We start from the raw sequence: 14,220 nt of genomic DNA, 5'->3' as shown, positions 1-14,220 counted from the left end.
TATTCTATCGGAGACTCTTGGATACTATTGTGAGGTAAAAAGGAATGGAGAGCCTCATTAAACTCAGTACTTTGGCATTTCATGGAGCTAAAGCTGAGATGCTAGAGAATTTAGTAGGAACCTATCTCAGTCCCCAGCCAGTCTGTGCAACAAGACTACAGCATACAGACACAAGGAAGCTGGGTTCTTACAGAAGGTCAGCTCTGGGAAACTTTCAGTTATGATCGAAGAAAGGATTGTTGTGAAAGACAGGATTCTCAGAATGTCGTGAAGGAACAACTGTTTAAATTATACTATCTGTAGTATTCTCTCCAACTCCAGGGAACTACCCTTGGGAAGAAGAGTCCCCTTCTAGCAACTAACGTTAGGGTAAGATACATGCAATGGTAAGGTGACAATACTTCTTGAACTTTTGAGGTTACTTGGAAATTGACCAAGATGATATTGTAAATACGAAAATGCTGATTAGTAGAATTTAATTAATCTTTTATGACTTAGAATTTTAGGAGCTCATCATTTAATTTAATCACTCTAATGAAGTAATCATTAAAACCACCAGTTATAGATCCATTAAACACACAGAGGTTCTAGTTAATGAAGTTTGGCTAGCAGTTGAATGCAGGCTGACAATAACCTAATTATCTTCTGTCTGGTCTATAGGTAAAGGGAGGTGCTAGAATGTCTGGCACACAGCAAACACACAACAGATTTGTGTTTATCTCTTCCCTCTCACTGGGGTGTCAATGTGGGTGGTAGTGTGTGTGTGTGTGTGTGTGTGTGTGTGTACATAGGTATATGTGTATATCTGTTGATGGAGAATTAAGGACGTGGCTGTCACAAGAGTTCAGCCCTAAAAAGACTGCTTCATGGAAATCTCATCAGTGATGATAGTAAATTAGTTGTCAGAATACAATGGTCTCCTCTTCTACTAGATGAAGTAATGTGTCTTCTTACCCCAGGAAGAGTCTTGGTTCTAACCGAAGCTGACTAAAAGAGACCATGGAGATGGTAGGGTCTGGTAAATGGCTCTCTTGGGAGCAGTGACTCTGTTAACGAGAAGAACCACTCCACTTACCTTAGCAGAGACACATCTCAGGCTTACTAGGCAGGGGGATTCTCTAAGGGCCTTGTGAAGAGAGAAGTGTGGTTCTTTAGATCTAAGATTTAGCATAAGCTCCCTTTCTAACCAACTTCCAAGCAAAGGCCGTCCCAGCCAGCCCATAACCCACACTCTGAGAAGCAAGGGCTGAGGTCATCAGTCCTGTGAGCCAGGTAGCCTGAATAGACCAGAGCTGGGGCCAGGCTGGCTATCATATTAATGGCTGCAATTCCTTGTACTTGAGCATTGGGCCTGAAGCAATACAGTTGGTTCTGAGTTTACAACATGGTCCTCTGCACATCCTGGTCCTCAGCCTCCTCCTTGTCAACATACTTGGTGCCAATGGCATCTATCTTATTAGTGAAGATGACAAATGACACCTTCTTTTGGGCTAGGGCAAGGAACTATTTCTGGTGACTATCTGTACCATTTGGGGCCAGTGCATCAGAAAGGGTCTGAGTAGCTCAGGCTCAAACCAGTAGCATCTCCCAGTTAACAGACTGCTCCTAACCACACCCACTTCAGGAACTGGGTTCCCACTTTCTCATACTTCTCTTTGTAGTTCATTAGCAGAACAACAGCCTTTGTGGAGATTATAATTGAAGGACAATTTGCAACATTGGGAAAATTGCTGAAACTCTTTCAGCAAAGCTTTGTTTCTGTTTCTATAAAGTATAGACCACTGCTGGTATGGTAGCCTATGTCTTTAGTCCCACAATTCAGGAGGTAGAAGTGGGGAGGTCTCTGATTCAAGACCAGCCTTTGTCTACATAGCAAGTTCCAGGGAGGGTTACATAGTGAGAAGTATATAAACAATAAAATTAATTTTAAAAACTAGACAATCATACTCCTTCTTACAAGTTCTAAATGGAGTAATAAAAGAAGACACATACTATCGTGTGCAGCACAAAACAGACATCAACAGAAGTTAATGTTACTGCTCTTACTGTAAAAATGTTTTTGTTGTGAAAAGGGGAGTGTTAGCTCTTGTTTTTCAAAAGTCTGGTAAGTGATGATGAAAAATAAAAATCATTCTGATATGCTGAGTCGTTGGTATTATTAATTTGTCACTGAAGTTTTTTTTCACTGAATAAGCCTTAAATTTTACAATTCACAACATGATTGTCTTAGAGTCTCCAGGACTACTATGGACAGATGGATTTAGGGACATCTATGCCTGGCTCTAGTTCCAGAGGATTTGGGAGGAAGAGGGAGAATAGTTAGCATTGGCAATTCTGGCTCTTAAGAGTAGACTGCCATTAAGGGGGGAATACGCATGCCCACTTAAGTAAGAACATTAACAATGCAGGCCAGTCCCGACTGAGCACTCACTGTGAGTGTCTAGATGTCAGTCATTAGTACTGGGGACAATAACCTTTCACTGCAACGCTAATTTCTTCCCTGCACCCTCCAAACACCAGGGCTACTTTGAACTTCACAGAGAATCTCTCTCACATAGGCAAGCCTGACTTTTAGGCCATCTGGCTGCCATCAGACACGAAGATCAGAAGGAATAATTTACTTACTGAACAGACCGGGAAACAGCCAGTGTGGTAGATGACAAGAAGCCCATGTTTTTGTTTTTTTTAAAAAAAACATTTTTGTCACTTGGCTCATATGTGTTTCACATTTTGAAATATTTTGGGACAAGCATTTAAACTGTGAGATTGAATTCCATCGTTATGGAGAAAGCCAGGGTCCTCATGGAATTCATCTCCTCCAGACAGCTGACCTGTCTTCCAGCTTGTATTGTCTCAGAAGGAAAACTGAGGTCAGAAGGCACTAGTGACACATGAGAGCCACACACAAATTGAAAGGTAATCCTGCCAAACAGCCTGGACTTGCTGGACTCAATTGTCTGGCTCTGGTATGCTTCCATGTTGTTTTGGGCAGATTCTCTTAATTTCCAGAACTTTCTCAAGCTTTTCTGTTATCAAATATAAGGAGAAACAGTTTTAGCTTCTTGGTTCCTCAGCAGGTAGAGCTGCTTAGAAGCGGGAAGACTAACCAATAGGCATTTGTAAATGGCATAAGTAATGTAGGGCACAAACAAGTTCCCACACCATCTGTTGATGCTGGTGGAGAGGGATGTAGCCTGAGACTCTGACAGCCAAGAGAAGGGCTACGTACCCCCCAGTCAGAAGGCAACAAGTCACGATGGGAGAACTCAATACTTGAGTAGAAGGAAGGGCTGCCTTAGGGCTGAGTGGGCTCCGTTACTGTATGCATGGGCTGTGATAGAAACACTCCTTTTGGAGCAGAATCAAAAATCAGATGAGGGCATGTCTTGAAAACATCAAAACAAAATCCAATATTTTCGCTCCATCTCTCCCTCCAGTACTTATATCGTAGTCTGTGGCTACCTCAGAAGCCCAACTTCCTTCAAGAGAAAGCAGAAGAAACCTATATCTAGTTATTAAATAACCAATTATACCATTATTAATATTATTCTTTCTTTTTTAAAGACAGTTTCATTATGTAGCCTTGACTGATATTCACCGTAAATCTTGAACACAGAAATCCCTTGCCTCTGACTCCCAAGTGCTGGGATTAAAGGTGTACTCCACCACATCCAGCCTTAAAATTAAATTTTAAGTTGGCATACGAAGTAATGTATTTCATCCTGACACCCTCCTCTGTCTTCATGTGTTACCTTTCCCCTCTAGCCTCCCCAGACCGCCCCCCAATTATGTTTCCTCATACATGTTTTCTGAAAGGGACCTTACAATTCACGGATGAAAAGGGGCATCAGCAATTGGTCAGTCATCACGGTACAGGAGTGAGTTTTGGCTTTGGTAAGCTGACTCCATATAAGGGGCATAAGGTCATGGGACACGCAATGGTCAGTTGCTGCTCAGCCTTGCCTGTGGTCACCTTTGAATTCAGAGGAATCCTGAGACCAACACGAGCATTAGTTCTTTGTTTTGCTTTGCTTTGTTTCAGGGCTTATTTCAAATCCCACTGACATGAGTAACAGATTTGACTCTTTGGCAGCAAAATCAAACCAACGTCTGTTCAAATCTGGATTCAGTCACTAATTATGTGACAATCTTTGACACATTGCTGCTCCTTGTGAGATGTGTGTTACTCGGTCTCTCTAAATATGGACCGTACTGTATCTGTTACCATAGCAGGTCACAGAGACTAAGTCTGGGACTAACACACAATATACATTAAACACACCATAAACTCTCATCTTCATCATCGCTGGGTTTTTAAAGATTTGATATTATTTTTAATTATGTGTAGGTGCGTGTGTTTGCATGTGGGTTTATGCATATGAGTGGAGGTGCCTGTGGAACCCAGAGGTGTGGATCCCCTAGAGTCAGGGTTACAGACAGTTGTGAGCTACCCAAATGGATGCTGAGAACTGAACTCGGGTCCTCTGGAAGAGTAGCCAGTGCTCTTGACTGCTGAGTTCAACTCTAGCCCCCATTGTTAGTTTTCTTACTATGTCTAAAACATGTATAGAACCTTCTAGAAGGCTGTCCTAAGACTATATCACTACTACAGAGCATCTTGTTTGTTCTACTGAGCACATGTCTGAAGGCCCATATAACTACTAGTGAGCTGCTTGCCTGAGGTTTCTGCCTTTCACCTGTATGTTTCCTACTGTGAGTAGAATTGCTAAGTTCTGAGGTACAAGCAACTTATATTTTAATACCTGTGGCCAAAATGCTCTCCCAAACACCAAAGTGACAACTAGCAGGGTTTTTTTTTAGTTGAACACCTACTGTGTGACAGGCATTGTGCTCTAAATGTTATTTGAATCTTACTGTTTTTCTGAATGTCTTCACATCGTATGATGAAAGTGAGGCACAGGTGAATCAAAGTTTGTACAGAAGTCATACAAGCAGAAGGTGGTACTAAGTCAAAATGGACCAGATACTTTCCAATGCTTGTACTTTCCAATGCTTCAAGAATTAAAATTAACTGGGGCTGTTACAATCACCCAAACGCTGTTAGACTTAGAAGTGACTTAATACATGACCCTACATTTGCTTACTTGTCTATAAAATGAGACCACCACAACTGAAGCAGTATCTGTACTCTTGGCATCTGTCCCAAGGGATGATGAGATGTCTGAATACAATCAGTTTGGGATGGTATGTTCCTTCTCCATATTTACAAATATCAGATAAAGAAATGGACTTTAGGTAAAGACAGAAGCTTTTAGCTGAATTGTAAGAAGCTCACCTAAGATTATCCAACAGCCTGGCTGATAAAACCCAGACATATTAATGGGTTCTGTCTTTAAACATGTCCAGAAGAGACAGACCACTAGCAGGCATATGTGGTTGGTATAAAAATGGCATAGATGCAAAGTTTAGCCAAATGGCTAGCTAAGGGTTCTTAGTAGTGTGGTTCCATGGATCTTGCCATACAGGAGTTACGGGTTCATTGTAAGGTGAGAGACCACGAGAGAGACTTTCCTGGAGGCCTGAAAACTATAATTCTGCATGCAACAAGATGATGTCACACACACACCTGTTCTCCATTCCTGCATCTGAATGAATAGGCCCTAGGATGATAATTTCTACGAATTGTTTCTTGTTAAAAACGTGGTTTGTTAACCTTCATCTCAATAAAGTTCTCAATTCACTGTGTTTCTGAGAGCAGCAGGATTCTGGACTTGTTCTAAACCCTCCAGTAGGATCTAAATGGAGAGGTTCCTAGGCTCCCTTTGAAACACACACTGCACCTGGTTGATATGGCAGAGAAGGGGAAAGAGGTTTCATCTCTTAGCTTGCAAATGGCCTTGCGGATGTTCAATTATGGAGCCGAAGAGAAACGACTAAGAGGTTAGAATAGGCAGGCTGGAAAGACATTTCCTCTGAAGTATATTTTTCTCCTGCATGTAATTACTGATGTTATCAAAGCTTATATACATTGTATTCTGTTGTCACTGTTACTGAAATTATACTGTGGAGTTAAGCCCTATTTATTGATAAAAAAATAAATCCAGGGAAATTGGTAAGAATAAGTACCATCATAAAACCTTTATAATCTCCTTTGAAGGGTTTATTTTACAAACATTGGCAATTTCCTTTCTGACTTCACTGTTTAAAATATCATTTCAGCATCCTGAAAAGATAAAAATTCGTCCACTATTTCCTACGGAGATGAAGCATTCTAAGTAAGCCTCCCCTACACACATCTGTGACTCAGTCAGTGAAGAATGTTTACTGAAAACTTTGCACTAGATACATGAATAAACAAAGTAGACAGGAACCATGCTCTCATACAGTGTATAGATCAGGAGAGAAAAGGGTCTTTAGTGTATAGTCCAAGTGTGAGCAGTGTCATGGGGACGAGCAGAAGGTGCTGAGAGAGCACTCAGGTAAAGGACCCACCATTTAATGCATGGAATCATGGGATCGTACTTTTCTAAACAAATATATCACATGGAAGGCCTAGGGAATTAGTGAGTGTTTGCTGGAGAAGGAGAGGGTGCACAGAAAAGAAAGAATGCATCTACTCAAAGACCAAAAAGGCATTTGTGATGGAAGCAGGAAAGAAGGTCTGCCTTTGAAGGTCAGGATTATGAACTTCACCCTAGATTGAATGTGAAACGATACAGAGTTACGGCATGACCAAGGATGATCTGTGTCACGGTTTTGGAGGACCACATTGAACAGTAACCTGACAATAGAGCTTTTAAAGTTCAAAAATGGCCGGCCGGTGATGAGTGTGAAGGCTTCTGAGGTGACCCAGGTGGGTGAGACTGGTAGCGTGCACACAGTGGCCGTAAGATGGAGAGAAGCTGGTGAGCTGATGGAGTGCTAGGGAGACGAGATGGTCAGGAACCGTTGGACTGGTGGAGCCTGAGAAGTGCTCAAGAACACTCAGGTCCTAAAGAGCAACTGCTCACCATCCCTGAGAAGGGACGACAGAAACGAACATGGTGGTTACAAGTGGGGTCCTGGATTTAGACGAGATACTTCAGTGGCAATCCAAGGGTGTGTGAAATGGGTTTTTCTGGTGAGAATCCAAATGAGAACCAGTGGAAACAGTCCCCCCCCATTTAGTTCACTTCAACCCCAATACCTTCTAAACACCACTTAACATCAGATTTCCAGATCTAGCAACCAACCTGTACAAAATTTCAAGAATTCTCTGCCCAAGCTTCCACTTTGGTAGAATTCTGAACTTAAACCCAGTACATTTCCAACTGAAACCATTGAATGAGGTGGGTTTTTTAAAATATTTATTTTATATATATGAGTACACTGTAGCTGTCTTCAGACACAACAGAAGAGGGTATCTGATTCCATTACAGATGGTTGTGAGCCATCATGTGGTTGCTGGGGATTGAACTGAGGACCTCTGGAAGACCATCTTAACCACTGAGCCATCTCTCTAATACTGAATGATATGGGTTAACTCCTTCAAATTGGATGTCCCTTTAGTGTTCAAGGTTTCTTTCTCTATAAATGTGTCCATACTTCCCACTTAGCTATTTAACTTTTAATGACTATTCTTAAAACCCTGTAATTTCAGGAGAGATAGACTCCCATTCGTCAGAGTATAAAGTCATACCAGGCCAGAATTAACTAGTGCTGGGGATTAGCTTAGCTTCTTACTTTTCAGTAACCAGAAAGAGCATTTGGTGGGAGTTAAAATGGAGGCAGAGTGAATGGGACTGGGTGGTCATGGAGTTAGTAAGCTCTAAGCTGGGAATGATACCCAGGCCTCCCTGAGGCCCTCTCCCTTTTCTCTTCTCCAAGCTGCCTTTTGCAAACACAAAAATCAATACAAATTGGTTGTGTTAGGTTGAAAGTATATGTGCATGTGTGTGTGTATGTGTGTGTATGTGATTGCAAGCACGTGTGTTTGTGTATGTGTGTGTGCACGTGCTCGTGTTCCTCTATGAGTGTGTGTGTTTGTATATGATTATTTTCATTTCCTGTGATTGGAAAAACCATGTGCACATGCAAGCATGTGTGTTTGTGTGTGTGTGTGTCTGTGTGTGAGTCTGTGTTTGTGTGTGTGTGTGTGTGACTACTCCTACCTCCTATGACTGGGAAACCATTTTTACTTCTCTTTATAAAAAGCATGAATAACACCTTCCATCTCCTTGCTACCCACCAGCCATTGTCTTGATATCTTCACGGTAGTACATGTGAAAAGAAATCCTTTGATATATTTCAAAGAAATTGAAGAACATCGCGTACAGCAACATAGGATTAAAATAATACTTAAATCACTGCAAACTGGAAACAACCCAATCATTCAGCAGCAGTAGAATAAAGCTGTGGCATATCTGAACAATTGAAGGCACTTCAACAATGAGACCGAACTGACTATGTGACAGGCTGGGTTTCACAGGCATAAGAAGATAAACTCAAGTACATTCAGGTATGGAAAACTCACAGTACAAAATCTGGGAATCCCATGCTGTTGGGATTCAGGCTTTTCATTCTTTGGGGAAAACTGATTAGATGCAGAGTCAAGGAGCTCCGGGTGCATAGGTGTCACTTTCAAATGCCCAATAAACCTCATATTCATACCTAGTATACTGTTTGGTATGTATGTAGGTTCTATCCACTGGTAATGCTGTATTGTATATAGCAGTCTTATATAGTTCAATTACAAGTTTACCAGAAGACATGAAACCCTAAGCCAAGCCTGTTGGTGCATGCCTATAATCTCACTATCTGGGAAGCCAAAGCTATACAGAACCCTTTCTTAAAAGAAAAAAAAATGGAAGAGAAGAGATTATGAAAGGAAGAGAAGAGAGAAGAGACAGAAATGAGAATCCTTAGGTACTTAAAATAATTACATGAAAGTATTGCTTCAAAAATCTCTTCTGTTTTTAAGTTTTTTTTAAAAAAATAATTTGTTTATTTTTTTCTCAAATCGTAATTCATTCACACAGGGGTTATAAACACAGAAAGGCAGGATGTGGGGAAGGGGATGACACTGGAGTGTGGGTGTTCAGGGGAAATACAGATATCTTTCAGAACCAGGTATCGGCTGGGTGAAGGTTCAGGGGACAGGTCACTGTGACTCTGCCTATGACTCACTTATCCTTATCTAAGTTGGTATTGTCTTCCAACGCTACCTATTTACAAGGTCTATGACTACTCGGGCTGGTAAATTTCCACAAAAGCTGCCTGTTTATAATAGCTTATAGCCATCTGTTTCAATGTTTTTCCACAGAGACCCAAGACTTGGTGTTAGTATACATGTATGGCAGGCATATTGCTGACTTTAGGCCTATGGCTGATTTTAGGCCTTCAGTGTATAAGCAGGGCTACTCCTGACATCTCCTCCCTTCTCTAAGTATAGAAGGGCTGTGACGATTCTAATTTTGCGAAGGTGGGGATAGAGACCTGACCTCCAGTAATTGAAGGGGACCTTGTAATGGCTCTGGTCCCCCTGTCATTGTCCAGTGAGGCATGAGGGTCATACCCGTCCCGATGTCTTTTTCTTGGAGAGGGGATACTTTTGACATCAACCCCTATGCAGTCAGGCTTGTCCCTCAGGGAACCAAGAGAGATATTTTTAACTTTTATTTATATTCCCTTGTAGTGCTTAGCCTCACAGCCTAAGCAAGAATTCAGATCTCCAGTCAGAGGGGGTTCTGGGTGGCCCCTCTCTGCTTGGTCTAGGGGTGGAAGTCCCCTCTTTTAGGTTGGGTGGAGATCACCCGTGATGTCTGCTGTTAGAATTTCTAATCCAGATGCTGGCCTCCGAACTTATACTACCCAGACCTTTGAAGGGCCACTGACAAGAACATCAAACAGCTAGAGATTGACATCACTAACCTGAAAAAATCCCTCATTTCACTGTCTGAAGAGACCTCCTAAAATCGCAAAGATCCTTATTGGACTTGATTTACTCTATTACAATAGAAAAGGCTGTGTACAGCTCTTGACTGTGTACAGCTCTTAAAGAAGAAGGTTGCCTTTACATAGACAAGACAAGGAGGGTTAAAGAGAGCATGAAATAAGTCAGTGAAGGCCCTGAGAAAAATCAGAGAGAGAAAGAGACAGATTAATGCTGGTACAAGAATTGGTTTTCAGCCTCTCCAAGGTTTTCAACCCTATTTCCTCCCATCTTGGGACCATTATTTGGGTTCTTTTTGGTTTTTTCTGCTAGTCCCTGGGCCTCAAATAGGCTGACTAACTCTGTGAAACAACAGATAAATAATTTGGTAGCAAAAACTACTCAGATACATTATCATAAGTTAGCTATGGAGGACCACGAGACTCAAGATGAGGTGGTTACTCAAAACCTATCTCCACCCAACCTGTTTTTAAGTTCTAACCTCACATTCGTAGTAGACAATGAAAGGACACACACAAAAGCACATATTAAAAACAACCCCAAAACAGAACATGACTTGCTAATACCAAGGTATTGAAAATGCTTTTCACAAAGGTTATTATTAATACATTTAAAAGACTCTCCAAAGGAAGAGTAAGGCCACAGAGAGACTTCAGCTCTGGGCACTTAAATGGCAATCCCCACTGTGATCACAGACAAATTAATAAACTCCTCAGTTCTGTGCTAGCACATGGAAGCACAGGATACCTCCTCCACTCCTTCCAGGGTGCTGTGCTGCTTAATTAATGTTTGTAAAATATTTTCCATTCCCTCAGTGAAAGGTACTACTAAAGAGTAAGCATAATTATGTCTTAATTGTGGGACTAATTTTGAAGATGCCAAAAAAAAAAGTGCCTGTGAGTTATTGCAGCTCACTCCACTGGAATCACAGCCGTGGTTCTGTCTTCTACACAGAAACATCACCTGTTACACTAAGGAAATGGTGTAACAATTTAAGTAGCTCTGGCTCGGCTTTCCTATCTGCAGAGTAGCAAGGCTTTCTTCTGTGATGTATGAGGATCTCTTTATTGTTTGCAAAAGCCTTCGAAGACCCTTAGATGAAAAGAAAAGAAGAAATGTAATTTCTTGCTGCCTGCGGTGGACAGAATTGCTCCTCTCAGAGGGAGACCAAAGTGCCAGCCTTTCCTCCAAAAAGACCACTGGGAGGGGTGGCCTGTGGAGGAAGCCACGGTTGCTGGACTGCTGATTTGGGGGTGATTGTTTGTTGACATCAAGGGCTGCTTTATCCCATTTTCTCAAAGAGGCAGTGGCCACCACAGTCCCTTTTATTGAAGTCATCTTTATTCCTGCTCTTAATCCAAATGGTTTCTATTTATACAAAACTAGTCATTAGAAATCTGTATATACTTTAGACTATGGCCTTTCATAAATCAAGAGATGAACAGCCAGCCTGAGTGTGATCCAGATTTCTAAGCCCTAATGCTGGGTCTTTCCTGGATTCTGACTTGGGGAGTTCAAAATAACTGATTTCTTATATGATATACATTTTAGAAGAGAATATATATATATATATATATATATATATATATATATATACAAATTCTAATAATATTTTTCATTTTATATGTTTAGTAGCTAAATAAAGCATGGAGAGTTCCACAGAAAGATATTTGATTCTTTGATGACAATTTTAAAACATTACATATCAACATCATAGAACTTTTTTGGTGTAAATTTCTCTTAATGCGTGGAACTTCTATGCCTTTTACTTAATTGATATACATAAATATTCCTGTCAGCCTTCCTCAATAAAAGGAAACACATGTGTGGTCAGATCAAACCACTTCCATCTGCAGGTTATGTATTTTGGAAATATACTTTCCTAAAGCATAAGAGGTTTAAGCAAATAACCTTCTTTCTCAAGAAGAAATAATAGAAAGGAATTTTAACAATTTAAAACAGCACTCTAAACCTTGATGAGGGAAGACATGTTTCAGTCACCAAAATTATTCCTTTGAAAGATTAAAATCTGTTTGACTATCTCTAAGCATCCTCTAAAACCTTTCAAGGAACAATACCCACATAACTCCCTTAGAAAACCTTGAGCTGGTCAGTTGCTGTGAAGTTAGTGTGCATAATACTCACAGCGTGTGTGCGAGCATGTGCGTGTGCATGTCTGTGCATGTGCGTGTCTGTGTGTGTGCATGTATGTTCCCTTGTGTGCTATGGGATGGGGGAGACATGTGAACCTGCTGTTGGTTGTCAACCATTCCATCCTGAAGTTCAGTTCAAGGTGGTCAGAATACAATTCCTACTGTAGGACAAATAGTTAGAGACATCCAGAGGTTCATGTCATAGTAATACCACCCATCAAATATTTCCTAAGTTTTTCTCCTGGGTAGCATTTTCTTTCTTGCTTCACATTCATTGGACATGGTAATGGATTGCATAACAACATTTTCATACAGGTATACTTTCTCCCAAAACCTCCCCCGTCCTCTCCTTCACCCTCCCCCTTTAGGCTCCGTCATTCTCACATATGATAGATATATGGCATGACTTTGTGTGGGTATATGAAATCTAAGATCCACAAATGTGGTAACATGACATTTGTCTTTCTGAGACTGGTATGGTTTGTTCAATATGATATTCTCCAGTTGCATCCATTTTTCTGCAAATGATATAACCTTGTTACTTATGGCTGAATAAAAAAATATATATATGACATCTTCCTTTATTCATTATTCTATTGCTGAATGCCTAGTTGGTTCCATAACTCAGTACTTTGTTAGCTGAGGTGCTGGGGTGGTAAGGACAGAAAGCAGAGCTCCCCATTCACAGAGCATAGGTGGCCATACTGTAAAGAAGAAATGAGACTTAGTGACTTAAAACATTAAGGGCTCGGCCTGGTCATTCCCACCTGTACCCAAGCCACTAACCAGTTCTGTTACTCATTGGGATAGACTTCCTTAGAGCTTCTGGGAGAGTGGCAGGGGAAGAGACCACTCTTCACCCAGACTGCAAAAATCTATTTCTCTGTGTTTCTGTCCCTCCTATGAGGCTCTCAGCACTGCTTTCCCAATGTCCCCAGGATGGCCACACCACAAGTAACTGCCTATACAGGCAGGTGACCTCAATAAGTATGCAAATTGACACTTTCATATGAACCATTTACTAGCTCTCTGCCTCTCTCTCAAGGAGACTCCCTTTCCTAAACTCGCCTTCTTTGGAACATGATGTGTTCATCACTTGGCTTTATATTTAAAGGGTAGTCTAAGTATGACAGGAGATCACAGCCTCTGCTCTGCTTCTGTTAGGGAAACAGGAACCAGTAACAACCACAACCTTGTTCTATACTGGGCTTTCTACTAAACAAATGATTTTACTCTAAATCTCCCACTGTCCTTTGTAGGGACAACACTGTAATTCACTCTCAAGAACTGAACTCATTCCCAAGGCAAAAAGAGGGAGTGACACACGTGATTATGAGCTGGAAACTCTGATAGCCATCCACTCACATAGCATTTGGGTGGAGTTAGTGAATTCATAACCTCAACAAACAAATGATCTTTCTCCAGCATCAGCTGGCAGGCCTAAGCACAGACTGTGGCTTCTACATGAAGAAAGCCTGCTGGGAAAACCATAGTCTGTAATTCTGGACAGAAGAGTTTAATTCAGGGGGGAAATTAATAGGAAGCCTGGTTATGACCGTAAACCAAGGTGCTTTCTGTAACCTACCATAACTGGTAATGTACCTGGCATTTACTTCCCTATTATCGAATTGTTGGAAACAGCTTTTTTTTTATAGCTAGATAAGCCTAAGAATGTTCTTTAAGCCATTTTGCTACTGTTGACATTATATGAACAATTTAGTATTAATCTCTAAGCCTCTTTGAAATTTGATGAGTTTTTAAAAAGATCAAACTCTATAGTATCTATTTATTAGAGTGTCCTGATTATTTGTTTTGTTTTGTTTTGTTTTGAGACAGAGTCTCTCTACATAGCTCTGGTTGTTCTGGTTCTCACTGTGTAGACCAGACTGGCCTCCAACTCACAGAGATTCCCCTGTCTCTACCTCCTGAGCACTGGCTTTGTCTGATTATTTTTAATAATAGTTTATTTTCTAAAAATGTCCACAATGGTAACTCCTATTTCACATATCTCATATACCCTGTGAGAGTACCACTTCCCTGTTGAGTGATGGTGTAAATCTCTTTCTCCTTGGACATCATAAACAATGTATCTACTCTTTCGCACAGAAACTAGGTAGTAAGAACACAGTGCAGCTTCTGCCCTGCTCATTGGACTGCTTGTGCTTGGCGCACTGA

Source organism: Grammomys surdaster, unplaced genomic scaffold (assembly GCF_004785775.1).
Source record: "Grammomys surdaster isolate TR1022 unplaced genomic scaffold, NIH_TR_1.0 233, whole genome shotgun sequence".
Classification (NCBI taxonomy): domain Eukaryota; kingdom Metazoa; phylum Chordata; class Mammalia; order Rodentia; family Muridae; genus Grammomys; species Grammomys surdaster.
This window is presented reverse-complemented; position numbering follows the sequence as displayed.